The sequence below is a fragment of the Athene cunicularia genome (assembly GCF_003259725.1).
Source record: "Athene cunicularia isolate RWA chromosome 4 unlocalized genomic scaffold, athCun1 chr4_part3, whole genome shotgun sequence".
In the NCBI taxonomy this organism is placed as follows: Eukaryota; Metazoa; Chordata; class Aves; order Strigiformes; family Strigidae; genus Athene; species Athene cunicularia.
In genome coordinates, this window is record NW_020799100.1 from 10,672,823 (window position 1) to 10,686,523 (window position 13,701).

At 43.2% G+C, this 13,701-nt stretch overlaps 1 protein-coding gene across 3 annotated transcripts in view; it reads right to left on the reverse strand.

Annotated features, from left to right (window-relative positions):
- LOC113479969 (vascular endothelial growth factor receptor kdr-like) overlaps positions 1-13,701 on the reverse strand; it is a 142,215-nt gene that overhangs the window by 127,496 nt on the left and 1,018 nt on the right. The window lies entirely within an intron of this gene.

Genomic DNA, 13,701 nt, shown 5'->3' on the forward strand with positions numbered 1-13,701 from the left:
CAGGCAGGAATTAGAGCTCAAGTAAATTGGGTCCCAGTTCTGTGCTTAGCTGCAGGATCATCCCGGGGAAGGCTCTCTTCGGTTTCCACAGGAGCTGGAAGGAGCTGGCACTAGTGCATGTCTGGTGTGGATGACAGTGCTCTCTCTTCTGAGGGTGGCCAATGAGGCAAACACAAAGGGCAAGGAGGAAATAGAGTGCAACAGTGTATTTGGAACCCTTGCTGAACGCTGCTCAACGGCAGCTCTTTCCTCCCCAAAAGTGTTCAAGTTCCAGAACAAGTGAGCTCCTAGTGAGGGTCATTTCTCCTCTTGCTTCTCAACTTTGATAAATCACATAATCCCTTGCACAGGCAGATACTTATAATCACCTTATTTCCACTAGGGTAAAACCAGTAAGAAAACAAATGGGTTATTAGGATATGAGGGCTACCTTCCTCCAAGGAGGGGGAGAAGCTTCTCCTGAACGTCAGCACCAACACTCAGTCGCACTCCAGGCTCATTAACCAGCTCTCCAAGAAGTACCTCCAACAGAGATGGGCACAGGGGAGACTAGAACAAACTCTCAATCTGGAATCCTTTAACTGTAACAGACACTCAGCAGGGGAATCCATTAGATGGGAGGTGAAAATTAGCTTTGCAAATTTCTCTGTGCCAGAAGACAGAATGAAAACAAAGAGGCTTTTTGGAATATAGTTGCACTTGAAGAGTGACACTTCAGTCATTTGCACCTATGCATGTGTGTGCGTGTGTGCACATACATGCACTTCATTATTCCTTTGAGGAAACTAGCAACCTACTGCCTATGTGTGGGCCAAGGGGCTGAGGGGAGTTCTGTATTAAAAACAAACCTGACGAAACTGTAGCCTTGCAAGCCTTGTGCATAGCTGCCATGCACCTGATGGCACCCAGGTGTGTGAACAGGCTCTGCAAGCCAGCATTAGGAGGGCGTGGGGTGTTAGACACACCTTTTGAGTGGGATAGGCGGCATTTCAGACTTTACACTCTTCTGTCTGTGCAAAGGTGTTTACACAAGGCAGAGTGCAAACAACTGATCTAGTCTCTAATCTTTTTCATCTGCTTGGCTCTGTTCCCATGCAAAGTAAGTGAGAGCATGACATGTCAGTGCAAAAGATTAACAGCCAGACCCAAGTTATATAGGAGTCTGTCTGGAGGGCAGGAGAGGGATTAATTTCTGACAGTTCAGGCCAAGACTACCATGGTATCCCAGTCCTAATCCTTACCACCTTAAATGCATCAGTATCTTTGTAGCTTCAAATGGCTTTTTCTCTGGTGATGGAAGTGAAAGATGAAGTAAATCTACTGCAGTTCCTGAGCTGCTTTTTCTCTTCAAAACATGTATCGGCCCAACCCTCCAGGGAGGAAGTGCTAATCTTCCTGATTTACAGAAAAGCGGCGGCACAAAAGCAGAGAACATCCCTGTGCTGCAGAGGGGACTGCAATGCCAAAGTACCTAAAGCACTAGAGGTCTGAGTGGGTACCTACCGACTGAAGAGTGCAGTTCATGCAGCAACTGAGGTGTGGTCCTGAACAAAGTGTCCACACTAATTAGCACAGTGAACACCAGCTGCAACTGCATGAGCCATTTCCCATAAAGACATTCTGGGTGTTCCTGTATCATACTCTGTTGTTGCAGCCCCTGTTCTGGAGTTAGTGCTGCCAAAACCATTGCAGATATGCCCCGAGGGAGCTCCCCTAAGATGTTTGTCAAACGACAGGGGACTGAAGTCGAGTTACCTAAACATCGTGGTTTATGTCCAACCCACCTGACATCCTTGTTGGTTTGGAGTGTGGCATCTGGCCAGCATCCCCCACCCAGACAAGCCGAAAGCCCACAGACCTCGCCTGGTCTCCTCTGCTCGTGGCCCCCCCACTCACTCCAGAAGTGTCCCTCCACACACCACCATGTCTGCTTGAAGCACTTCCACTTCAGGCCTCTGCGGCAGAGAGGCTGCTTGACATGTAGTATGCCTAACAAGAGAGCAGTTCAAGGCAGAGGAAGACATCAAACCAAATTATGCCTGAATTCATGTTCCTAAGAATGTAAAGGAAATGCAGCCAAAATGAACTATACAACCACAGAAAGTTAATGTATGCTCGTTTGTATATCAGACCATTGTCCAGGGGAACTCTCAGTTTCCTCTCGGGATCTATAATGAATAGACTTATAAGAGAATGTTATGGTGGCAGAGATTTCTCTTTTCCTACTATTTAACTTAGAACAATATAGAATCAAAACAAAAAGGCAGCCTTTCAAAGGCTAGCAGTACAATGCACACTAAAGGACATCACTTCAACCGTTAAATGAAAGAGCACAAGAGAGACACCTTTGCTCTATGTATGTTGAGAATTCCTCTCAATTCCTTTATCGTATATGCTGCAAGATCAGTGTATGAGATACCCTCCTTACCCCCGCCACACCCAACTGTCACTACTTTGCTTTCACTACTAGCAGATGTCAAGACCAGAACTAAGATAAGCAGAAAGATTTTAAAGCAGGAAAGATGACTAAAGGGATTAGGATGTTCTGGGCTCTCCTAATGATGCTCTTTAACCCCTTTTACGGTCTCTTTTTAAGTCTGGTTAGCCTAGCTCTAAATTTAAGGAGACTGTGCATGATGACACCAGACAAGACCAGATATATTGTTGTCTGGGAATTAAACAATCAGCAGCCCAAAAAATGGCTCTGCAAAGAATTAGCTACCTGATTCACCAAGATGAAGTGTTTATCATGAACCATAATGGTGATGGCTTTAATGATGTCAATATTAACTATCATTGCTGCTTCAAGGATGCAAAACAAACGCACAGTAAGAGTTTAACCACTGTATCAGAAATGTCCAGAACCTGGACAACCTGAATTGCAGAGTTGTAGAAGAAAGCCTTCAGTATTTCCCTCATACTGATTGTCAAGCACTGGACTCGGGGTTAAAGATTACACTTGGCCTTTTGTTCAGGCAAAGGGCTAGTTCATCGATAAGGTGTTTTTCACCTTACCAGTTACAACATGTGGTTGCACTAGGTGTGACCCAGGAAAGAAGCAGCAGCCACCTGAGGAGAAGGTGTACATCCCTCTGCCCCCTCTCTGCACAGGGAGAAAATCTTTAGTGCCTTTTTTATGTAACAAACCTGTCCCTAAAGACATTCTGCAGTATTGCACAGGCAATGCAAGCTGCTCAGGGCACTTGCAGGCCATGGACCAACTAGTTGTGTTTACAAGTGGATCTGATTTATGCTGGTAAGAGATTCATGCTGTCAGCTTTGTGTCTCGTATTTCTGGCCAAACTGATTCTACCCAGTCATTTATCTTACAGTGATTATTCCTGCTTTCCCAAGCAATAGCTGCCTGTTTCTGAAAGACATGTTTATCTTTTTAAGGTAAACTATATTGAAAACAAGATTTTTATATAAAAATTTCAGTTAAATCAGGAAGATGTTGAGACCAAAATTTTTAGGTGAAGTGGTCAGACTGAGGGACATCCCAGGCATAGCTAGACAGAAAGGCAGAATGTCAAGGTTGCATTGCTCAGTGCTAGAAACCAATCCATGTAGTATCTGAAAGTCTACATTAATGTTTTAAAGTACAGTGATACTTGATCTTGCACAGTGGAAGAGCAAATGGCCTTGAATGGCAGCTATGCAAACTCTACTCCATGGAAACCAAAACTAGCTCAGATTCAGCTTTTCTACTAATCCCACTTTGAGCCCAGAATTTTCAGCTTTACGGCCCCAATCTTCTCAAAAGTGCAGGACAGGTTTGGTAAATGAGAACTGAGATTTATATCCAGACAAAACTGTCTCCTTTTCTCTTCTTTTGTCCTGCCAGAAACTCTCCAAAAAGCTGAAGATACTATCATGAATAATGTTAAAACAAACTGTGCACATATTCTTGGGATGGGAAAAGGAGACCTTTTCTCTTGGGAGCATTAGTCTGCACTTGTAGACTTGTGGGATGTCATAGTGCCTGTTTGTGGCTGTCTGCCCTAGATGATATTGTACACCAGCTCTGACATGCTGGATAGTACATTAGGAAAAGAAGGGTAGTAATTTATTTTTAATAACAATATAACAACCATAGTTATGCACAAAATTCAATAGAGATCAACCTCAGTAACCAGAAGGCACACTACTTCCTGATTTGTTAAATTAATAATGGCGTTTCACCATTTAGGTTTGAACATTACATTTCAAAGACAAAGTAGACAACAATAAAAAGGCAAAGTACATAGCTGATTTATAACAAATATTTTTATCCTTCATATATAGTCCAATTACTATATTGTGAAACCCCAGATTTCTTTTAGGGGTCTTTCTAGGTCTACCAGTGCTCTTCTGATATAAGCCATAGCATATAAACAACCAATTCTACTGGTCTTTCTTTTTGAAAAGTCTACAGATCAGAATAATCCCATGTCTCCATGATACTAAGAAGAAATCAGCCTTCTATACATCCTTCTTCAAACGTAATGACAAAATTTCCAGCTGGGGATTACAGTGTACAATACTGTCTGGAGCTGGGTGGGGGGAACTTTTGACATACCCTGCTCAGTAGCCTGCTGTCTTCCTGAACTCCTGTTCCTTCAACCCAGGAGTTGTGCCATACTGTCTCTTTTGTTTTGACCTGCACTTCTTTTTCATTAGGGCAAGGTGATATTGCCCAAACTGACCCAGAAACTGAAGCTACCAATGTTTATTTGACTTGGTGAGAAAGCCATGAGGAAACAGGCCAAATACAACCACAACCTAGAAACCCCAGAGCAAATAAATACATCACACTGAAGACTTGGTTTATGTCCTTTCTGGACAAAGTCAGAACCTGATATATTAGTGGATTAAGTAATAAAAACGTTAACGGGATCATTAGCAGCTTCATAGTAACAATTGGGCCTTACTTTCCCAGAGACCCACAGTATCATTATATTTGGAAAAGTCATCACTGAGTGGGATGATGAGCTGAGACAAACACACAGCTCTTTCAGAGTGAGATGGGCCAACTGCATTGAGATCAAGGGCCAGAGGAAGCTCTGCCCCAGGGAATCCCTCCCCATTGCATGCTTTTCTTGGTTCATGCTGACATAGGATTCTGGGGATTAATTACTCTCTCTGGTAATTCCTGTTGGGCCAAACCCTGTTCTCTTGCCTTAGATGTTACTCTGTCCTTACTCAACAAAAAATTTGCCAAGACTGAAGGAAAGTTGTTTTAAGTATGAGAGCCTCCAGGAGGCTTAGCAGAATGGGATCTTTAAAGCCAAAATAAATGTGAAGTGAGAGTGTACACTGGAGTGTTCAGGAATAGCAGTAGGGGTGGTTGTGCTGCCTCACGCAATCTGGATGTTGCAGTCTCTGTGCAGGGGCCATACACTGGCTTTCCTTCATCACAGGAAGGTAAGCAGGCTATTTAGCTTTCTCACAGTGAATTTTCACTTCCAGAACAAATCAGGATTTTCCAGCAAGATCAATAAAATCTCTACCTTTATAAAGCATGCAGTGAGAGACCAGCTTTCAGTCAGTTCTTTTCTCAGATTCTACCGCAAAATGGCTAAACAACCATAATAAAATAAATGTTCTTGGTCAAACAAAGGCAAATTCAAAGACAGACTATTGTCTTCAGCCAAGCTACAGCTTTAAACCTGTGTAACTGAGAGAAAAGCTTGTCCCAAGTGCATGAACATGGAATGAGAATAATCCAGACATCATCCATTTGTAGAGAAAAAAATGTGGCAGGCCAAAAGGTTAGCCGATTCTCTCTGCTTTGCACCATGTAATAGCTTAAATTGTGTTTAAAAGGTTCTCAGGGTGACATCATTGTTTAGATTGACTTGAACCATCCTTTAATTGTAACAGTACAAACCCTTTTAACTAGCCAGATTTGCTGTTTAGCTCTGTCCTGCTGTGCCATGCAGCAAGAACTGATACTTCTTTGCTTCATATACATCCAGAAAGACATCTGGGAAAAGCATTTTCCTCACACCTAGGTGCTGCATTATCATTTCTTCTGATGTTCCTCATGGGTTAAGGAGCAAAGTAGTGACTGTGCTTCTAACTAGTGGATGCTCATGCAAATTAGCAATGATAGTATTAATTCAGCAGTGAAGCAGCAGTGAATGGAGTGGGTACCCTTCCCTGAGGGGAGGTGGGGGATGTACTTAGTGACCCAGTGCTGGACAACACTGCACCTGGGGGATTTATTTTTCTTCAAGGAAAGACAGAGACCTTGAGGTTTGCAACTGATAATCCATAGTGCTTTACTTCCCTCCTTTCAAACACAGCGTCTTCCTGTTAAGGTTTCTGGGCAATCTCTTCCAACAGCCATTTCCTGTATGAAGGCGTATTGTAATTAGGATTGCCCACAAGAAGGGTTTCCAGATGCTACTGTGTGGGCATATGTTACGGCCCCTCGGGGAGCTGGCTTCAGGCAGCTGGAAGAACAAGTGAAGAAGCAGAGAGGAAAAAACCATTTTATAACTCCTGGAGGACACGCTGTAGTAGGCATCTGCACATTAAAGGTCTGAAACACTGCCCCCTGCATAACCCAACCCAAAAGTGGGGGAAGTCCAGGCTCAGTGTCAGTTTTCAGGGATGATCCCCATGGCTACAAAGAGCCAAAGTGAGCCCTTCTCAGTAGCTGTGAAGGAATCAAGGGTCATGACTGGGGTTCTGGGAGGCCCCACTGCACATCGCTCGCTCTGGGTTTCTGAGGACAGGGAGAAAATTGCTCTAACTCCTAAATTATTTTACTCAGCACTAATTTCAGTTAATGAGATATGAGTTAATGATAAACAGGATGAATGCCTCACAGAATAGCTGTTTCTGTGCATTTGTGTGGAGTATCCCTACAAGGAGTCCCATTTTACTCACTGCTATAGAGGAATAGGCAAAGTAGCCCCATGGTGGTTGATGCTTTTCCTGCAAATTGACCTTAGTGTATCTGTAAGGAAGAATTTAAGGTGTGCAACTTCTGAGCTGTGGGCTCTAAGGAAGCTAACATTTTGGCTGAGGTGTTTTAGATTCATGGCGATTTTGTAAAAAATGGAACAGGTAATGACTAGGTCAAGCTTCCTTGACCCTCAAATCAAGAACAATCCCAGCAGGGCTGAAAACTCCCCTCTCTACTTCCTTGGCAATCATGTTCCCACAGTTCAGAAAAACACAGGAAGATCTAAGGAAACCTATGTGGAAATGCAGAAGACAAAGGCAAGTGATCTGAAAATAGAAGGCTGGTCCCTATATTTCCTTTACATTCTGGGCCTCAGTTTAGTTTTTGGCTGAATTTTGAAATCTTGAGGACCATATGCTTTTGCCATTCCCTGCAGGGCACAAAGGAAAACTGGCTTGTTCAACATTTCATCATTCAAAGGGTTAGATGAGGTTTGTTCCTTCTTGTTCAGTAATGTCAAGGACTCCTCAGTGCTAAAAGCTTTACTGCTCAGAGCTGCAACAAAAGCCCTGAACACTGGTTACACACACACCACGAACTAGCTGTGACTCCTGCATTTCTAGATATTGGGCGGGAAGGCTTGCAAAAATTGCTTCTTGTAAAATTAACGACAGTAGAAAGACTTAGTGCCTCTGCTTGAAGAAAATGAGAGATTCAGCTGCAGGTCTCAGGCAATCCCACTTTGTCTTGCCAAAATCTCTGCACCAGGCACAATTTTAAAGGCAAAATTAATTTTGGTACATGGGGGAGAGACTATGCAGACTCCTGTTATGGAAAGGCTGAGAAATTCCTCTTGGCTTTTTCTAATGTAAAAATTCAAGGAATCCTGAGCCCTGAGGGCAGTTTAGGAGACGTCCAGGAAAGAGGGGGGGAGCAGGAGAGGGATGTAGGATGTACTGAGGACAAAAAGTATGTGCTGTAAAGACAGACTAATCCAAGGACTTGGAGATGAGGGAATTGGACTGCCTCAGAAGCAGACCACAGACTTACTCACTATCTGTCAGAGCGCAAAGCTGTATTACACTGTTAGTTAAAGCTTAATACAAAAGTTAACAACATTTACACAGGGCAGTAGCTCAGCTGACCTTAGTATGTGAATACACTGCTTACATTTCCAAAGCCTTTGAAAGCACAGAGCTGAGCTAGTCCCTTTGGTTTATACAGCATGATGCCAGTGATGGCTGCATGTGCTGCAAGCCCCGTTTCAGGCAAAGAAAAGCACCAGCTTCAGCTCTGTGAAGTGGGGACTGGACTTGATCCAAGAGATTCTTTCCTGTTTTGTGTTCTAGTTATTGGCAAATGCAGGAGATATGATCAGCTTGTAAAGGCAGTCACAAGATTTGCCTAGTTCAAGTTCCAAATTTATGTTAATACCTCGTTTCAGGTAAACTGGGGTTCCCCGTGCAAGCGTGTTCAGTACTTGGGCAGCGAGCAATCTGCACAAAATGGGCAGCCATCAGTTTTGCTCATCACAGCCTCATGAGATCTGACTCCCCACCTTGTCTGAAACTTCCTCCTTCCCCACTTGAGGAAGCAGCTCGTGGACAAGTCTCTAAGGTCACACCTCTCTTACAGAAAACCTTGATTCACATGATTTGTTCTAATCTTGCCTTGCTTCTGATGATTGCAAGCTCTCTGCTGCTAAAGTTCTGCTCCCTGGGGCAAGCTTCAAACATGCACTTATATTAAATGCCATTTCCAAATAATAACCTTGGCTGGTTGATTTTGGCAGCTTCTACTATTTTCTCTGTGGCCTTAAAAAGAAAAAATTAAAGAAGTGCCTAACTTAATGAGGAGATTATTACACACATTCTATGCCAGCTTATTTAGGTACTCAATTTATTTTTGATCGTTGTGGCTGAGTACAGTTAGATGCTCTGCCCAAAGGTGAGGAATGGAGAAACAGAAATGTCTTTATTGGCACTTAGATGCCTTCATGTCCTGTTGGTCATCTGAGCTGTTTTCTGAAGGAAAACACTAGGGACAGATCTATTTTGTTCCTAACAGTTGTTTAGATATTCCAAAAATATTTTAATTACTTCTACTTGTAATTCCCATTCCAGTGACATCAAGCTGGTTTAGAGAAAAAAGTAAAGGTGGAGCAAGGTTGATCAGAGGAAATACCAAACTAAGCATGTGAACTTCAGTAGGGCTAAGCTTCAGTGTCCTTCTCATACTCACTTTGAAAGTCAAACGCTGCCTCCTGGAAATTTCCTGTGTAGTTTTAAAAAATGCAGGTTGCTGTTGCTGCCCCCAAAACTGTTTTGCAATGTAAACTGAAAGCAGCTTCTTTGTTTCTCGTGTCCTTTGCTGATGATCAAGTGACTCTTGCTGCATATACTTTGCAAATGTCTTTGGAAGCAAAAGATGTGTTTCATCTCTGAATGTATATGGCATAGGGCAGATTTCCACCCTCCTTCAAACTGCGCTGACAATTTGGAAGACAAAGTTATGAAAAACAGAGATCATCTACCACTGACAGTACGTAAGAAATCTATTGTTGTTGGAAACATTTTGTCCTTGTGCATAAACCTACTAGCAACATAAATATTATATATTCAGCCCAACTTGATATATTACTTCAAACTGAAGTAGATTGAGCTATTGCTTTGTACAAATACTTCATCATAAAATGTACAATTCAGAGAATGTATAAAAGGACAGAGATAACTCAAATGTACCTCATTGCTCTTATTTAGATTGATATATATTAGCAGATCAATGGTGAAATGTATGCAGATAAATATTTTTTTTTAAATTTTCAAAGAAAATATGGTAAGTTCTTGTAACAGAAACCTTCAACAATCTGATTTGTATTCTCAGTATTCTTTTGGGTACAATGCCGTTTTTCAGAAGTTCAGGGAGTATTCAGAAATAATTCACATTTTTTTCCTTGCCTTAAATGGATGAATTAGTGTAAAGAGATTTCCAGTTGGTTTTGAATGTGGCAGCTTCAGGCAGGAGGCTCATATATCACAATCTTAAAATGTCTTCTCTGCTTTTTATAACATTTTCCCACAGTAAAGCAAATGTTTAGGAATAACACCAATTAAAAGACACATTTTTGGTTTACTAGAACTGATCAACAGCCCATATTGCCAGCTATCCAATCCTCAACTTTCCAGCACTGACTGCCTCAGAGAAAGGCAAAAGCATATCCTTAATGCCACTGACTTTGCAACAGTGCACCACTGAGCCTGCAGTCTTCCCAGCTCTACGCTGTGAGCATCCTAGTCGGCAAACCAGGAGGAGTCTGAGCTCCTGAAGCTTTTGACTTAGCTACTGCTACGTGATATAACTGAAGTGTATATGTTGGCAAGCTAAATTGCCCATCCTAGTATATTCTATTTGTGGAAGAGGTTGCAAAATGAAACAAAGTCATTTTCAATTTCAAACCTGCTTTAATTTCAAAGGGATCAGGCAGGACCCAATTTTTATTCTTGAATCTTTTTAGTTTTCCAGTATTAAATCACAGAAATTACTGAGTTTATTCCAATACCTGAAAAGTTATTTGGATTGCTCATATATTAAAAACTTTTTAATTATACTGTCAGGGGTAAAAGATACTAAATTTTTCATGCAAGATACAAGGTGTTCCTAGTGTAAAAAATTATTTGCAGATTGTTTTTTAGAGGGTTGTTTTTTAACCAACTCACTTCATACCCAAAACATGCACGAGTTTTTGGCACCTGCACAGTAATTACTACATCAGGATCAGGAAGACCCTAACCAGTACTCTTAAGGAATTAAACATAAGACGTGTAATAAGCAAAAAGAAATTATACTTATAGAATTGTCTTAGGAAATTTAAAGACGCATAAAATATCTTGAAGCTGTGTTTTATAATAAGGCAGGAAATTATTGGGATGATGTTTGCATGGTCTCTTCCCCCTGCTAAACATTGACGGACTAAAAGCACCAAATAAATTAGGAGTTCTCTAAAGGAGATCATCCTTTGACCTGGATGAATTTAATGGTTAACTTCTGTCCTCTGGTACCCACAGCACCCCTAGGCAGCCTTGGCCAGCTGCTGAGGAGCATGCAAGAGGTAATGACACAGCAGTTGCAATCAACTACTAGTAGAGAAGGAGAGGGCATTCAGAGTCCTTTGCTAAGGTTTGGTATGAGCTGAGAGAGCTTCCTTTTGGGCACTTGGGAAGTCCTGACCTGGGAGGTACCCCTGGCTGGGCAGCTGCACTGCCCAAACTCAGCACCTCAGGTACTGAATGTCTTCATCTGCATTGCAGAGGAAATTGTTTGGATCTGAATCAGAGTCAGACTCTTCAGGGCAACTCTGCCTAATTTTGACCACAACGATCTCGGAGAAGGTTTAACCTACAGCCTACAAAATAGATCTGCACCTCTTGTGCCTTGGAAGGTCAAACAAAGTTCCACTGAATTCACTGCTGGAGGTGATCTTTAAGGGAAAGGTGGCTGAGGAGTTAATACCTCAATAACATCAGTGCTATCCAGAATCCGCCAACTTCCTGGCCTTATTTCAGTTTGGCTTCCAGCCTAATTAAGGCACACAGAGACTGTGCTAACACATTATCTTTTCCTAATGATGGACAAAGGTCTGACATCCATAATGGTGCTCTATCATCAGCCTTTGCCTACAGGGACTGTTAGTGACGTGCCTGCCTCCCTTTCTTTGTCACAGGATGCAGACATTGCCTTTTCTCTGCCTTCTTTGTGCCTGGCACTGATGGAAAAGTGAATCTGGACCAAATTCCAAAGTTATTAGGAAACTAACTTGGTAAGTAGGTACCCAAGTCAGCCCTGAAATGTGGCTAGTATCTCTAGCCAGGCCGTTCACCCACCTCCTCGGTAACAATTGGGCTATGCTGTCTGCTTCACCCTGGAGACTCAGTAACACTTATGGCAAAACATGTTTTCTCCCTCCTATCGAATACTTGTTGCTATCTCTCTCTGATCCATGAAAGTCTGGTGATTTATGCATTTGTGAAATTCACACTGGATTTCTGGTCACATGCCTTCTATGGGCAGCTTTTCCAGACTATTCAGACATTAAAACTAACATAGCGTGCAGCTGGCTGCTAGTGCACGTGTCGGCCAGATGTAGCACATTACAGGAATTCTCTGAGGGCTGTGTGAGCTTCCCCTGCTGCTCCAGGTGCAGCTCAAGGTGTGGGTGCTGGTGTTGGTGTGCTGTGGGACTGCCTTCTCCAAGGTTAACTTGGGCACTGCTACCACCCATTGATAGGCTTTCTGTGGTGGCGGGGGTCCTTTTTACCCTTAAGGTTTGCTGCTTCATTTTGTAGGGGAAAAGCTGGACAAGCCCTTTGGAGCAGAGTCTCAGGTTTAGCTACTTATTCTGTAGGTAACCATGGGGAAGGTGCTGTAGGACATACGTAAAATTCACTGGGGCTAGTGCTTGCCAATCAGTTCTTTTCTGCAGAAGGAATACATTAAATCCCTGAATGAATCCAAGAAAATCAAGGACAGCGATGCTTCATAGTGTTTCCAGGGGCTATCCTCTTGATACTAAACTACGAAAAGATTATAATACGATAAAGAAGCAACAGTCTCGTGCTATGAAATACATTCACTATCACACAAAAAAAATCATCATTACTGTCAAAAGGAATTCCCCAGTAAATAACAGACCATCTCCCTTACACAATTTGCAGCATCATGAATGAATAGCATGGTAATCCAGCAAAATCCTTATGCTTAATGAGATAATGAAAAGTCATACAGCAGATGGAAAAGCTCTTCTAAATCTCATTAACCTGCCTCTTGGCTTTTCTGATATCAGTGAAACTTGGGAGTAACTCCAGGGGAAGAGTGCATTTGCAGCAGGGTAAAATGAGTACTGGAGAACAGGGAACAGAACCTAGCATCTGGGCTGAGAGGGGGAACGCAGTGGTTCTCCACCATGTGAATTAGAAATGAAATATCCAAAAGAAGGTAAGCGTTTGCCCGCAATGCCCACACAGCTCTGACATGAACACTCATCCCCCTGAAGAAAGCAAGATAGTGCCCTATGCTCCCTGACACACCACAGCTTCTGCTTTTGAAGCCTTTTTTTCCCTCAGGTCTGTTTAAAATGATCAAATGAGGGTTGAAGCACTCCCATGCTGGGGAGAGGCCCAAAGATGTGAGGGCCCGCTATTTTTAACCAAGTGCTGAAGCCTCAAGGGGCTAAAAAAAATGTCATCATAGACTCATAGAATAGTTTGGGTTGGAAGGGACCTTACAGATCATCCAGTTCCACCCCCCTGCCACAGGCAGGGACACCTTCCATTAGCCCAGGTTGCCCCAAGCCCCGTCCAACCTGGCCTTGAACCCTGCCAGGGAGGGGGCGGCCACAGCTGCTCTGGGCAACCTGTGCCAGTGTCTCTCCATCCTCACAGGGAAGGATTTCTTCCTTACATCTAATCTACATCTACAGTCTGTCAGTGTAAAACCGTTCCCCCTCGTCCTACCCCTACACCCCCTGATGCAGAGTCCCTCCCCACCTTTCCTGCAGCCCCTTTCAGCCCTGGGAGGCCGCTCTAAGGTCTCCCCGGAGCCTTCTCTTCTCCAGCTGAACCCCCCAACTCTCTCAGCCTGCCCTCACAGGGGGTGCTCCGTGGCCGTTAAACACAACACCGCCTCAAGGAGATTCCCTCCCCCCTTTAATTCCCAATCTCTTTTAATGACGCCCTGACCCCTCGAAGGTGTAAAACCGGACCTGTCCCGCACCGTCCGCGCGTTTGCGGCCAGAGAGGCGGCACCTGCCC